The sequence below is a fragment of the Hyperolius riggenbachi genome, chromosome 9 (genome assembly GCF_040937935.1).
Source record: "Hyperolius riggenbachi isolate aHypRig1 chromosome 9, aHypRig1.pri, whole genome shotgun sequence".
Lineage (NCBI taxonomy): Eukaryota > Metazoa > Chordata > Amphibia > Anura > Hyperoliidae > Hyperolius > Hyperolius riggenbachi.
The window spans coordinates 220,975,178-220,990,639 of record NC_090654.1 but is presented as its reverse complement, the minus strand read 5'-3'; the positions used below and the strand labels follow the sequence as shown (position 1 = coordinate 220,990,639).

Below are 15,462 nucleotides of genomic sequence, written 5' to 3'. Positions count from 1 at the left end.
TCTAAAAGAGTAGAGTAGTGGGGGGTGTCTTGACACCCTAGAGAAAAATTACAGGAAACTAAAATGGAAGCCCAGTAGTGCAATACGTTTAGGTACAGTATTTGTAATTAAAAAGGAAATAGATGCTCTACTCACAAAGCAGGGCAACCAACCACAGGAAGCAGGTGGAGACAATCAACCCAACTCCACTCGGGGTGGTCCGGATGGACCTGAATGCGGTCGCTCTCCTAGATAAAAGTGACAGGTTTCCACTGTGGTAGGGACCACTTGTGGTCTGTCTTATCCCCACCAACAAACATGACAGGACACTTAAAACAGGGGTGTAGGAGCCCAATGCATTAAAGATAGGCGAATAAGCTGTTAATCTTACAGAGAGGTAATCTTAGAGAGGCGCTCATGTTTCCTACACAGCCAGAGCAGTTAAGGCACCTGCTTTTTCACTGACCTGAGGAAGAGGGCAAGTACCTGCGCAATGCGTTGTCAATTTAATATGCTCAAATAAAACACCTTTACATTGTTCTAAAACACATAAAATTGATCTAACTAGCTAAGCCAACAGGGAGAAACAGGCTGTTGTGTACTCCCTGTTGTAAACTGCTTACAACTCCCTCACATACCAGCAGTTTGTGGCCATCCCTCCACAGGGCAGCAACACAGCACTAATACAAGAGCCTGCAGTACACTGTAACTAGCTAAAATCTAAACTACTTTATTGGCACAACCAAGAAGACAGATACAGCAGCTGATGCGTTTCAAACTTAAAGGCTATTTTTTCTATTAACTTTTTTCTCCCTAGGAAATCATTTTTCATTATCTCTTCAAAATAATTTTTCAGCACTTTCAGCACCAACTTAAAAAATACCAAAACGCAGGTGAAAAAGTACTATCAAAATTATTTTGAGTATTTTTTTGCTTGCTGATGGATTAAAGGCATTTTATTGACAAAGGGCCATATGCTATTTACTTTTCACCTGAGTTTTCTCCAAGGTGATATTTTCACAACTTGTAATTAAAATGCTTTTTACACCACCAGCAAGCAAACAAACACTCAAAATAATTTTGACAGTACTTTTTCACCAACTTTTTGGTACTTTTCCATTGCAAAGTGCTAAATAGGGATGCTCATTTGGATTTCGCGGAATGGAAATTTCCGATCAGAAATCTGAATTTCCGATCAGAACTCGGAAAACAGATTTCTGCAGAAATACTGCATTACTGCAATTCGGTAATTTAGGCTAATCACAGAACTCGGAAACAATGGACCAATAAGAGAATGCAGAAACAACTCAAAAGTATTTGGCCAATCAGAATCCAAAAAATGACAACAAAAAAATACTACTCGGAAATCAAAAACCAATCAGAAATCGGATTTCTGTACAAATACTGCATTACCACAACTCGGTAATTTTAGCCCGATCACAGAACTCGGAAGCATTGGACCAATCAGAGAATGCAGAGTCAACTCGGAAGTATTTGGCAAATCAGAGAATGCAAAAAATGACCAAAAAAACCCCACTACTCGGAAATCGGAAATCCGAACTCGGAAATGGGAAACCGATCAGAAATCCGCAAAATCGATAATCGGCATTAGTGGAAATCGGAATTTCTGCAGAATCGGAAATCAACATTTCCGACCATCCCTAGTGCTAAAAAGTTAGTTCAAAGGGACTCCGAGCAGTAACTCAATTCAAAATCTGAACTTACCTGGGGCTTTCTCCAGCCCACCGTAGGTCGGGAGGGCCCCTCGGCGTCCATCTGGCTCTTCTCAAAGGCCTTGTTCAGAAATGGCTCCCCATCGGCTCCCGGCGACACTGGGCCCGAGTGTCGGGCTCCTTCTTCCTGAAAGGTGACGTCAGTCATCACCACGCCGGCCACCTCGCGTCATCACGGTGGCCGGCGTGACAGTACTGCGCATGCACGATTAAACTGCGCATGCGCAGTACTGTCTCGCTGGCCGCCGTGATGACGCGAGGCGGCCGGTGTGGTGACGACTGATGCCACCTTTCAGGAAGAAGGAGCCCGACACTCGGGCCCAGTGTCGCCAGGAACCACCAGGGAGCCCTTTCTGACCAAGGCCTGGGAGAAGAGCCAGATGGACGGCGAGGGCCCTCCCGACCTACGGTGGGCTGGAGAAAGCCCCAGGTAAGTTCAGATTTTGAATTGAGTACTGCTTGCGGTCCATTTAAGTTGAAGCTGAAAAATTATCTCCTAGGAGAAAACCCAGGTGAAAAAGTGAATTGCATATGGGCCCAAGTCTTCAGTCATAGCTACACCATCATGCTGGGTGCTGGAAAATGATTTGTATTTAAAGGCTCAGGGTGGAGCAAAACCCATGTGATTGCAAGTACCCAATAGGACACTTTTTGCAACTAAAATGGTGGCCTGAGTCATTCTGAGGGAAACTTGTTTCTCTTCACAAGAGATTCCTTAGTGCTGACTGTTGCAAAATGATTTTTCCCACCAGCTTAGGCAGTAAGTACTTTGTAAAGGCTTAGTCCTAGATTTCCAAACACCAATCTATGATGTTCAAGACAAAGGGCTTGACACCTAAAAGTGTGGTAATATTGCCGTGCACAGACAGCGCACTGCAATATTATACTTACTACCGGCAGCGTGTAGTGTGAGCGTTGCTACAGCGACACTCGTTAGTAACGTGCATTACCATAGCAACGCTCACTCTACTTGAGTACACCTGGTCATGGTAAAATAGCATAAGTTGTGGTGAACACTACAGGTAGTAAGTGTAATATTGTTGTGTGCTGTCTATGCACAGCAACATTACCATTCTTTTGTGCATCAAGCCCAAATTTAGCAAAACCAGAATACAAACAAAAATGCTACTTTTTTTGGCCAAATTTATCGATATTGTATGAGAGAAAAATCTTACTTGGTTTCTAGAAATCATGCAGAACTGTCTCAGACTTTTTAAGAAGGTGAAATTTCCTTCTAAACTATTCTAAACATGAGGAGATAGGAAGGATTCTCAGAATTGGTGCAGTCTGTGAGAGAATCCTCTGAGTGAGGTAAAATGTACTGTGACAGCTTTAACACATAAAAAGGGAGCAGCAGCGAACAGAGCACTTCTTAGGGTAGGATGGACTGATTGACATCAGTCAGTCCAGATACTCCTGCTTCATAAAACAAATCTCACACAGTATAGTTGCTGTCTGGGCTTCGCATGGAAGAGATGTGACTGAGAGCTGTGAAAAAGAACTTTAATTCAGTCATGTAGGGAATAAAACGACACATACAGTACAAGCTGACAGTTCATCCCTCAGTGTGGCTGCTTTGCATGAGTTTTAGAAGTGGTATCAACCACTTCTTTATTTCTATGACAGACTGGTTTTGCACTGGTCTACTATTTTCTAGAAATTCATGCAAAAAGAGTGCAAAAGTCTTCTTATTTTGTAAGTAGAGAATTTAGTCTAGATTGTAAGCCTTTGGCAGGGCCCTCTCTCCTTGTGTATCATACTTAATTGTGCACTCTATCCAGAATGATGTGAACCTGTATTAATGGGACTACCACTCCAGTGTATGATCTGGCGTTGTATTACTACCTGTACTGTGTTGTATATCAGATTGTTTAAACAGATGACCCGAACGGTTCGCCGGCGAACTTCCGGAGTTCGAGATCGCGGAGAACCGCAAACTTTTCCGGACGTTCTATTCACCCCCATAGTAGTAGACGAGTAGTTACAGGCAGCATCCAACCATCTAGATGCGACGTGCTATTGGTCGTTGTCCCTCTGTCTCCAGGAACAGCAAGCAGAAACTCCAAGAGAAGAGACCCAGCACCGTCTTCAAGTGTATTATAAGCTCTTTTATTTATTTAAAGCATCAAAAAGACAAAAAGGGCAAGTCTGTGCGACGTTTCGAGAGGCGACTCCTCTCTTTCTCAAGCTGACAAGGCCTCTGAATACATGAAACACAATCAGCCCTAAATAGTCCTTGCTCCTCTAGGGAGCCAATCAGAATGGTCTGGACGCCCTGTCATCAACGATTTAGGCTAAGTTCCTGCTTGTAGGCCCTCCCATCTGGTGGAGGACCTGATGGGGAACTACATCTATGTATACACTCCAATCATTTTAAAATGGCCACTGGAGGGCCGACCAATGAGGGTAGAGCATGTTCTAAATAGAAAAAACGTCATTCAACCGTCACGCGGAAATCCGCATTGAAAATCCGCATGTGGTTAAAATCAATGCGTAAAAATAAAATTATATACAGCCCTGTCAGTCAGTCGCAGCTGGCCTTTGGCCCCTTGGTGGTAATTCCTACTGTGCCACTGCCAGGCCCAGCACATTCAGTGAGTGACTACCTGTGTGTGTGACAGGCAGCTGCACATTTGTAATCCCAATCACTGCACCTGTTCACTGTTCAGTGCACCTACCTAAGTGCACCTACCTACCTATACCTACGTGAGCGCATGCATAGTTAATACCACCAGTCATTGCACCTGTTCATGGTACCTGTGTGTGTGTGTGACAGGCAGCTGCACATTTGTAATACCGATCACAGCACCTGTTTACTGTTCAGTGCTCCTACCTACCTATACCTACGTGAGCGCACGCATAGTTATTACCACCAGTCATTGCATCTGTTTACGGCATCTGTGTGTGTGTGTGACAGGCAGCTGCACATTTGTAATACCAATCACTGCACCTGTTCACTGTTCAGTGCACCTACCTACCTATACCTATGTGAGCGCATGCATTGTTAATACCACCAGTCATTGTACCTGTTCACTGTTCAGTGCACCTACCTACCTACCTACATGAGCGCAAGCAGTGTAATATACCACCAGTCATTGCACCTGTTCACGGTACCTGTGTGTGACAGCAGCACATTTGTAATACCAATCCCTGCATACCTGTTCACTGCACCTGTGTGACCGCACGCTGTTTAGTATACCAGTCCGTGTATACCGGTTAATTGCACCTGTGTGACAGTTGCACATTGTATTGTAATACCAGTCACTGCTACCTTTCACTGCACCTGTGTGACTGCATATTGTATTAGTTAAGTCAGTGCATACCTTTCACTTCATCCCTCCCGATATGGACAAAACAACAGGCAGAGGCAGACCCAGAGGCAGGCCACTCGGCAGGTCTGTTCGAGGTCGTGCTGACGTGATTTCATGCGGCCCTAGACTAAAGTACAGTGCTCAGAAGAAGGCATGTCCCATCAACTCCCAAGATTGTCAGGACGTGGTTGACTATTTAACACAGAACACCTCATCTTCTGCATCCACCGGCGCTACTCTAAGTACCACATCCGCTACATTTGACAGTTCGCAGCTGTTATTTGGTGGGGAAATCACTGATTCACAGCCATTATTGTTACAACAAGATGAAGGCACTAAGCAAGTTACACCACCTCATATGCCTGAGTTAGGCGACACTATGGACATAAGGTGTGAGGAGGAGGATAAAGTAGCTGCTGTTGGTGCCGTTTTGGAGGTGTCTGATACAAGCGAAGCTTTGGAGGATGATTATGGTGATGATACTGTCATGGATTCCACGTGGGATCCTAAGAGACACGATGACCAAGGGGACAATTCAGATGGGGAGTCAGAGAGGAGTAGGAGGAGACGAGTTGCTGAAAGAAGCAGGGGGAGCTCGTCATCAGAAACAGCTGGTGGCAGTGTTCAGCACCATGTATCGCTACCTATGGACAGCCAGCCAACATGCCCTTCAACGTCAGCTGCTGACGCCACCATAGTGCCCACACCCCAGGGTGGCTCAGTGGTGTGGAATTTTTTTAGTGTATATGCCAAAGATCAGAGCAATGCCATCTGTACTCCTTGCCACCAAAAATTGAGCCGTGGAAAGGCCAACACCGACGTAGGGACAACTGTCTTACGAAGGCACATGCAGAAAAGGCACAAACTGCAATGGGAAGACCACCTGAGCAAAAGCAGCACACAAAAGCTAAGCCATCCTCCTTCTCCTCTTCCTCCTTCAGGTGCATCATCTTCAGCCGCTTTCTCCCTTGCACCTTCACAATCACAGCCAACCTCCTCCACTCTGCCTCTCACGTTGAGCGGCTCCTGTTCCTCTGCCCACAGCAGCAGCCAGGTGTCCATGAGGGAAATCTTTGAGCGGAAGAAGCCAATGTCTGCCAGTCACCCCCTTGCCCGGCGTCTGACAGCTGGCTTGGCGGAACTGTTATCCCGCCAGCTGTTACCATACCAGCTGGTGGACTCTGAGGCCTTCCGAAAATTTGTGGCCATTGGGACACCGAAGTTGAAGATACCAGGCCGAAATTATTTCTCAAAAAAGGCGATACCCAAACTGTACCGGGAAGTAGAAAGGCAAGTGGTGTCATCTCTGGCACACAGCGTTGGGTCAAGGGTCCATCTGACCACAGATGCCTGGTCTGCCAAGCACGGTCTGGGCAGGTACATTACTTACACAGCCCATTGGGTCAACCTGGTGACCGATGGCAAGCAGGGAGTACGTGGCTGTGCAGCGGACCAACTTGTGTCACCTCCACGGCTTGCAGGCAGGCCTTCTGCCACCTCCTCTGCTTCTCCTCCTACTCCTCCTGCTACATTCTCTTCGCTGTCATCCTCCTCCTTCTTGGCTGAGTTGCAGTTCAACTCTACTGGTGCTGTGATCTCCTCTCCAGCTACACAGTCCCAGCTCCCCAGGGCCTATGCTGCATGCCAGGTATGACGGTGTCATGCCATCTTAGACATGTCTTGCCTCAAAGCAGGGAGTCCCACTGGACCAGCTCTCCTGGCTGCTCTGAACAAACAGGTAGATCAGTGGCTGACCCCGCACCAACTGGAGATCGGCAACGTGGTGAGTGACAATGGCAGCAATCTCATATTGGCTTTGAATTTGGGAAAGTTGACACATGTACCCTGCATGGCACATGTGCTCAATCTCATAATTCAAGAGATTTGTGTCTAAGTACCCAGGTTTACAGGACGTCCTAAAGTAGTCCAGGAAGGTGTGTGGGCATTTCAGGTGGTGTTACATGGCCATGGTATGCTTTGCCGATATTCAGCGGAGAAGCAACATGCTGGTGAGACGCTTGATTTGCAGTAGCCTGACTCACTGGAATTCGACCCTCCTGATGTTTGACCGCCTGCTACAACAGGAGAAAGCCGTCAAACAGTATCTCTACAACTACACTCAAAGGACACAGTCTGGGGAGATGGGGATGTTCTGGCCAAAGTACTGGACACTGATGCGAAATGCTTGCAGGCTCATGCGGCCGTTTGAGGAGGTGATAAACCTGGTGAGTCGCAGTGAAGGCGCCATTAGCGACTTGATCCCATTTGCTTTCTTCCTGGAGCGTGCCGTGCGTAGAGTGGTGGATCAAGCTGTGAAGGAGCATGAACATGAACAGAAGGAAGATTTGTGGGATCAATTCTCAGCAGAAGCAGATGATTCCTCAACACCTGCAGCAGCACAGAGGGGGAGGAGGAATAGGAAGAGTCGTGTGGGGAAGAGGAGTCAGATGATGAGGAAGGTGTTGTTTTGGAGGAGGAGGAGGTGGAAGAACAACCACAGTGGGTGTCGCAGGGGGCTTGTGATGCTCAAATTTCCCATGGTATTGTTCATGGCTGGGGGGAGGAGGAGAACTTAGCTGACATCACTGAGGAAGAGCAAGAGGAGATGGATAGTACATCTGCATCCACCTTTGTGCAGATGGCGTCTTTCATGCTGTCCAGCCTGTTGAGGGACCCCCGTATAAAAAAACTCAAGGAGAATGAGCTGTACTGGGTGGCCACGCTACTAGACCCTCGGTATAGGCACAAAGTGGCGGAGATGTTTCCAAATCACCTGATTGCAGAAAGGATGCAGCACTTGCAGAACAAGCTGGCAACTATGCTTTACAATGCATTTAAGGGTGATGTCACAGCACAACGGAATAAAGGTACCACTGCCAGTAATCCTTCTCCCATGTCCACACAGTCAAGGACAGGATGCTCCAGCGATCTCATGGTGATGTCGGACATGCGGACATTCTTTAGTCCAAACGCCTCGCCTTAGCGCTTCTGGATCCACCCTCCACCACCGGTTCGACCGGCAGGTAGCCAACTACCTGGCCTTAATTGTGGATGTAGACACTGTGAACAGCGATGAACCCTTGGATTACTGGGTGTGCAGGCTTGGCCTGTGGCCAGAGCTGTCACAATTTGTCATCCAACTTCTGTCTTGCCCTGCCTCAAGCGTCCTGTCAGAAAGGACCTTCAGCGCAGTTGGAGGCATTGTCACTGAGAAGAGAAGTCGCCCAAGTCAAAAAAGTGTTCAGTACCTCACCTTTATCAAAATGAATGAGGCATGGATCCCGGAGGGCTACTGCCCACCCGAAGACTAAGTCAGTCCCCGCACACAGCATCTCTGCCTGCATGCCGTGTGACTGCCTGCCCCATGACTAAGTCGCTCCCCACACAGCATCTCTGCCTGCAGGCCGCTTGACTGCCACCACCAACAGGGTCCACCAGGACTTCAGGTAGATTCCTGAATTTTTAAAGTATAATAATTTTTCTGGTGCATGTACATGCCTGCCTAATTTTTCAGGCTGCACTGCAGCTGCAACAACAAAACAAAAGGCATGTACATGTGTCCAATTCCAATTCCCCTTCGTGATCGTTACCTTGCCGCGATGAAGGGGCTTGTGTATCACAATGAAGCAATGACCGCCGGCTATATGAGTGTGTTGGGGTTGGGGGCACACCTGACCCAAGAAGATAGATAATAAGGTTGTTGCTTCATTGTGGACAGACCAAATTCGATCAGCTGGACACTCAGTTACTGTTGTTCTGTCATTCAGCTACCTCAGCCCGACCATATGGACTTAAAAACCGCCATCGCCTGCACTCTGGCTATGGTGCGCACCAGTCCAGCACGGCCATCACAACACAAACAGCTGTTTGCGGTGCGTTACACAGTGAGTTTGGTCTGTCAGTGTGAAGCAGTACTCTAATACACTCCCTGATTGATGTATACACATGCAAGAAGTTTTAAAGCACTTTAGGCCTCCAATTTAGCATGCAATGTGATTTCTGCCCTTAAAACGCTGCTTTGCGTCAAATCCAGATTTTTCCCCGGGACTTTTGGCGTGTATCCCACTCATCCATGCAAAAACTCAGATGTTAGACCCCTTGAAACATCTTTTCCATCACTTTTGTGGCCAGCATAAATGTTTCTAGTTTTCAAAGTTCACCTCCCCATTGAAGTCTATTGTGGTTCGCGGAAGTTCGCATGTTCGCGAACGTTTGCGGAGGTTCGCGAACGCGGTTCGCGAATAGAAAATCGGAGATTCCGGCCATCTCCAATTGTTTATTACCTCTATTGTGTTGTTGTATCGTATTGCTTATTACCTGTATTGTGTTGTTTTACCTTATTGCTTATTACCTGTATTGTGTTGTCGGTCATCCCTGTTCTCATTGTCTGTAATCTTGGGCATTGCACTGTGCTGCGTAATATGTTGGTCGCTATATAAATCCACATAAATAAATAATATTAATACTCTATGAACTCACACAAATTAGAATTGTGCATACATAAATAGTAAATAACAAGAAAAAACACACAATTGCTTTGATAAATCTGCCCGTTTGAGTATATAAAGATACAGTACTACACTTTTATTCTATTATTACTGCAACTATGATTAGGAGACCAGGGTTGGAATCTTGGCTCTGCCTGTTCAGCATGCCAGCACCTATTCAGTAGGAGTACTGCAACAGAGGAATGTGTGCATCAAACACCAAGTTAAAACCTGATACTGTATATCTGGCTGTGCAAATTTGCCCTATTTGGCTTAATCACGAGACATTGCTCATGCAAATATGCATTTGCTTTCGCATGCCATAATATGCAGGGTCTAAAACTAATTACCACAAAACGATTGCCCTGTGGGGAATAGTTCGTGCAGCATTTAGCACTATCCAGGAGCGCCACGGTGAGGCTCCCCCATGCCCCCATACAACTGGGGAGCCGCAGAGCTCCAAGCCCTCTCACTGCTCGGAACCCCACAGTGGCACCCGGATGGGGAGGCTGGGAGGTGCAGGTGACCCCTCCAAGCGTGGCCAACGCCGGGAAGAGCCACTTGCACCCACCTCCCAAAAAACAGACACCTACCTGACAACGTTCATTGAGTTCTGCTACATGAGCACAACTTGGGAGCAACACATAACAAAGGAGTGAGGCATGGGCCACCCCAAGCTTGTGGGGCTCAGGGGTGGCTCCCAAGCAACAAACTCCAGGGAGGAGGGAGGACAGGCACAGACAGCTCGCTCCAGGGCTCTCACCACCCAGAGAAAGCCATCCACCACCCACCTCCAAAGGACAGAAATGTAGTAACACTACAGTAGCACAAACTAATCCCTGCAGGGCAAAAGTCTTGGCAATCGTTTTGCGGTAATTTGTTTTAAACCCTGCATATTATGGCATGCTAAAGCAAATGCATATTTGCATGAGCAATGTCTCGTGATTAAGCCATTTAAGCCAAATTTGTACAGCCAGATATATCAGGTTTTAACTTGGTGTTTGATGCACACATTCCTCTGTTGCAGACCTATTCAGTAGGAGACCTTAGGCAAGTCTCCCTAACAGTGCTACTGCCTATAGAGCGCTAGTGGCTGCAGCTCCGGCGCTTTGAGTCCGCCAGGAGAAAAGCGCAATATAAATGTTATTTGTCTACTAATACTGCTACTACTACTACTGCTGCTGCTGCTGCTGCTACTACCACCAAAAAAAAAAAAAGAGAGGTAATTCTTTGAATGCCACTGCCATTGTTGTTGCTATTACACCTACTACTTATAGGTGGTAATAATATTAATAATACGTGCAATAACATTAGCTTAGGTGTTTACAAACTTTTGTAAAAAATAAATGAATGATATTACAGTAGATGAGATGAAAGCCTAATTTCGTTCATTATAGCTTCACATATTGTCACATTCCAACAGTGGATAAAATCTGGAAGATAAACATAAAATCGTTCTTCTAGGTGACTTTCCGAGCTCTTTAATCTAGCTGACATCCTGTGCCCACAAACACAAGCAGACCTTGGTAATGGGCCCACTTAGCCACTCAAGGGCTCTCCACTATTAAATATTTGCTCTTGCTCTTAGGAAGATTTTCCTCCAGCCCTTTAAACCTTGAAGTGAAATCAGCTGAAAGAACTAAATATGCGGAAATCTTTATCTTCAGCTCATATATGAAATTCTCCTAGTAATGATAAATTATTAACCTTGTCCTACATCAAAAGAAATTGTTCTGAATATACCCTTTAAGACATTTTAATTTTTTTTTTTTACTTGAAAATCTAAGGTATTGCCAAGCACACTGATGTGTCAGAAAGTATAGTTAGGCTTATTTGGGACAATCCTTGTATCTTCCATTTGGCATAGTCAGGAAAAACGGACTGTAATTAGCAGACCATAACGGACCAGATCCTACGTTAATGTTAATCAATAGGATTCGTTCACATGGCTCGATTGGAATGGATTCGTTTGGCCTGTTTGGGAAAGGAGCGATTTTTCCAGATAGACTAATGAGTCGCATTTACCGCGCATGGAACAGGATAACAGATCGAAAGCTGATGCCCAGTTTATGATCCGTGCAGTATGAAAAAAAAAGAGGTGTAGCCCGAGAGCCCAATATAGTGTAGTAATTCTGGTATTCCAATATAAATTGTACAATACTTGAAAATATACTCACAAGTGTGGGTTACCACATAGGTAACCACTGTAATTGCAGGTGGGGAGAATTATGACCTGACCCCACTCAGGTCTAAGAAGTCGCTCTCTGTAGATAGTAAAGAAGACGGGGTAACACCCCTCCACCTGGGGTGGACTAGTTAATGCTGAAGTTTTTGAACAGAGGCGCCAAAATAGAGTAAAGGTGTTTAAAATCAGTTTAAAAAGGGTGAAGCAGTGGAATTACCTCCCTCCAGAAAAAACAGACAGGGATTCGTTATTTTGTATCAAAAAGTAACATTTATTATAAAAGACTCAAATTTTCAATGCACACAGAGGAGCTCGGCCAAGCTACAGACTGTTTTGAGTTTCTCCGGTTATTGCCTGATGGAGCGGGACTTTGCTCGTGAAACGCGTTGCAAATTGGAGTCTTTTATAATAAATGTTACTTTTTGATACAAAATAACGAATGCCTGTCTGTGTTTTCTGGAGGGAGGTAAGTCCACCACTTCCCCCTTTTTAAACAGATTTTAGACGCTTTTACTCTATTTTGGCGCCTCTGTTCAAAAACTTCAGCACTAATCTACACCTACACACTCACATACTGTAAGAATACTTACCCCGTTTCCGCTACCCTTGCCGCAGTCCCCTCTGCCCCCAGCACTTTGGCTATAAGTGTCCAATGGGCACCCAAGTTTCCAAGCCAACATCCAAATTTCCTGCAGGGCAAAATTTACCTTGAAAGGGTTTCAAGCGTAGCTGCCTAAAATACCTGAGCTAAGGTCTAGACTAATGACTTCCACATATGATTCATAAAGAATTGCTTATGTTCTGTAAAATGGTTTCAGCCTTTGCCTATATCATAGCCGAGCATAATGAGTTTTGCTAAAACTTTGATGAAATTGAGGTTGTATGATTGCGGTCAAGCACTTTCTGTATAACTGTAGCCTATCCTGGATTTACTTACAGAGCCTTAAACCTTACTATGGTCTAATATGATATGGGCAAGGCTCACAAACTTTTTGCTATCAATTTAGTAGGCTCTATTTTTTTGGAACGTAGCAAGGTTTGCAGAACCTCTTGTGTTATTTTGTCTCCAGTTCTAGTGAGAACCTTGAAAAAAAAAATCAGATCCCATGCTCATAGTGAAGAGACTGTTGTCTTTGTTAGAAAACAAAAAAGAATTATCCCTTAACCAAACAAGCTGGAAACCCCCCTGTACAATGACAAGAGCTGCACGTTTCCAAGTGTCTTTTATCACTGAAGATTTCACTTCAGTCATCACAAGTGTGATGATGCTGTTTGCAAACATCAAGATATTTACATCTGGACTAAAAAGTATCAGTAATAGCAGTATGATACAGGTTAATGCCTCCATTTCTATCTATCTGTGCACTGCAGATGCAATGATGGTTGTTGTGAACTGTCACAGCTTCTTACTACTTATAGTCATTAACTGAAATTGCTTTCTAACCTAGCCTTGCAATTATTTGGTTACAGATATTACCAGTGCGTGGGAATGTAACAGTTGGGTAATGATTACCACTATTGGAAGCACGTAGAGACTGCGGTTGATCAATCTGACTGTGCAATCTTTGTACAATCTTACCAACACCTGTGTAGTATAAAGGTACCCATACATCTAGCGATGATGGGTAGATTCGACCAAGAGACAAATCTCTCTCTGATTGAATCTGATTAGAGAGAGATCTGTCGGCTGCCCATACACCGCAGGCCAATTCTCGATCAATTTCATGCTGAAATAGATCAGGAATCAGCCTTGTAATGCCCATCCAACTGTCTCACCAACACAACAATTATTATACAATTATTATAATTGAATTGGATGAAAACCGGTGCCGCCAAGTGCATGCCCGATCGACAAAGCGACCAATTTCGGGATGGTGATTGGTCACATGGTTGATCGCGCATTCTGCAAAATGTCGGGCCGAAGCTGGTTGGTCGGGCGTGTGGCGGTATGTTGGCCGATTTTGGAACAAGCGATGAAATGACGAACACCCCCCCCCCGCCATGTATAAATGTGCCGAACCACACGTGTGCATTTATACATACATACCTGTCCGGTGTCAGCCTCCACGCGGTTTCTGTCCATCTCGCTGGGTTCCGCATACACTCATACACGGTAGTGGCGCATAGCGTCTGACATCAGATGCTATGCGCCGCTAGTATGTACACATGTATGTGGTTCTTACCCAGCAAGATGGACGGTCATCGTGCGGAGGCTGCAACAGGACAGGTATGTATGTATAAATGCACACACTGGGGGGGGTCACATTTATACATTGGGGGGCAGCGGCAGCGGCTTCCAAAGAGGAAGCCCACCACTGACAGGGGGCTGAAGGAAGCCCCAGGTAAGCACTGTACACACACTAGAGGTTCAGCCTTGGTGGCCAATAGCGAAGGAAAGTATAAATGCTTGCACCCGTTCATCTCAGGTACACTTTAAAGGGAAACTTAAGTCAGAGTAAAAACGACGTTTTAATTACCTGGGGCTTCTGCAGGTCCCCTTCAGCCACCCTGTGCCTGCGCCAGTACTCTAGGCTCCTTCACTCCCCGTCGGCTGGGCCTGTCACCGGCCACAGTGCCCTTGCAGCCCTGGCCGCACGTATCCTCTTTCGTGCTCCCATTGTCAGGACAAGAAAATATCGACGGAATGAGGAGGACACGCGCAGCCAGGGCCACGCAGGCGCATTGGCCGGTGTCAGGCGAAATTGAAACTGAGCAGTGGTGGGGGACCGTAGGATCCTAGTATTCTGGCATGGGCACAAGGCGACTACAGGGGGCCAGTAGAAGCCCCAGGTAAATAAAACTAGCGTTTTTACTCTAACTTAAAGGACTACTGTATGGAGGTAGGGTGAAAAAAAAGAGTTGAACTTACCCGGTACTTCTAATGGTCCCCCGCAGATGTCCTGTGCCCGCGCAGCCACTCACCGATGCTCCAGTCCCTGACTCCGGTTCACTTCTGGAATTTTCAACTTTAAAGACTGAAAACCGTACTTGGCCTGCGCAATGCACTCCTGGTGATGTGAGCGAGAGCGAGGGCGCAGATGTGCAGGTACAGTGGTTTTCCGACTTTAAAGTTGCAAATTCCGGAAGTGAACCAGAGGCGGGGACCAGAGTATCGGTGAGTGGCTGCGCGGCACAGGATGTCTGCGGTGGACCATTAGAAGCCCCAGGTAAGTTCAACTCTTTTTTTCCCCCTACCCCTCTACAGTACTCTTTTAAGTTTCCCTTTAAGACTTATAAGGGTATCCCTAGCCTATGTTTTGGGCAATAGATCATTCTATTGGTCTCTAAATCCATAATAGTTTAGATAGGAATGCCAACAGATCTCCCATCTAAGCTTTCTGTCTCACTTAATTGCACCAGTTATCCTGCTACTGTCCCATTATTGGTTGTTTGCTCACTCTCACAGCTTGGCATACACAAGACTGATTGATATTTACACGACGTGCCAGATTGCTCAACATCCGTTAATCATTCATTTATTTAAAATTGGTTGACAGAAGATGTCACTTCCATTCAATAGACAAGCCATTTATCAATCTAAAAGGAATATTGGCAGTTTTGTACCACCCTCCTACTCCTTGACTTCCATCTCCAAAATGTGGTGTTTCTTTATTTGATTATTTTGTGTTACTGCTCCCCCATTCCATATGCAGGTAGAGCTTAAAAATTTGATTTACTAAGGTTCTCTAGAGGTCCTGATTGTAAGTAATCCTGCAATCCTCACCTGGCTTTATATTTAGAAAATCTCCGTCCATTCAGACATTGGG

At 45.8% G+C, this 15,462-nt stretch overlaps 1 long non-coding RNA gene across 2 annotated transcripts in view; it reads right to left on the bottom strand.

The window, feature by feature from the left end:
- LOC137531895 (uncharacterized) overlaps positions 1–15,462 on the bottom strand; it is a 58,986-nt gene that overhangs the window by 2,583 nt on the left and 40,941 nt on the right. For both annotated transcript variants that reach the window (XR_011023799.1, XR_011023800.1), the window contains exon 2: positions 9,375–9,454. This is a non-coding gene — a long non-coding RNA (uncharacterized lncRNA). The remainder of the gene's footprint in view (positions 1–9,374; positions 9,455–15,462) is intronic.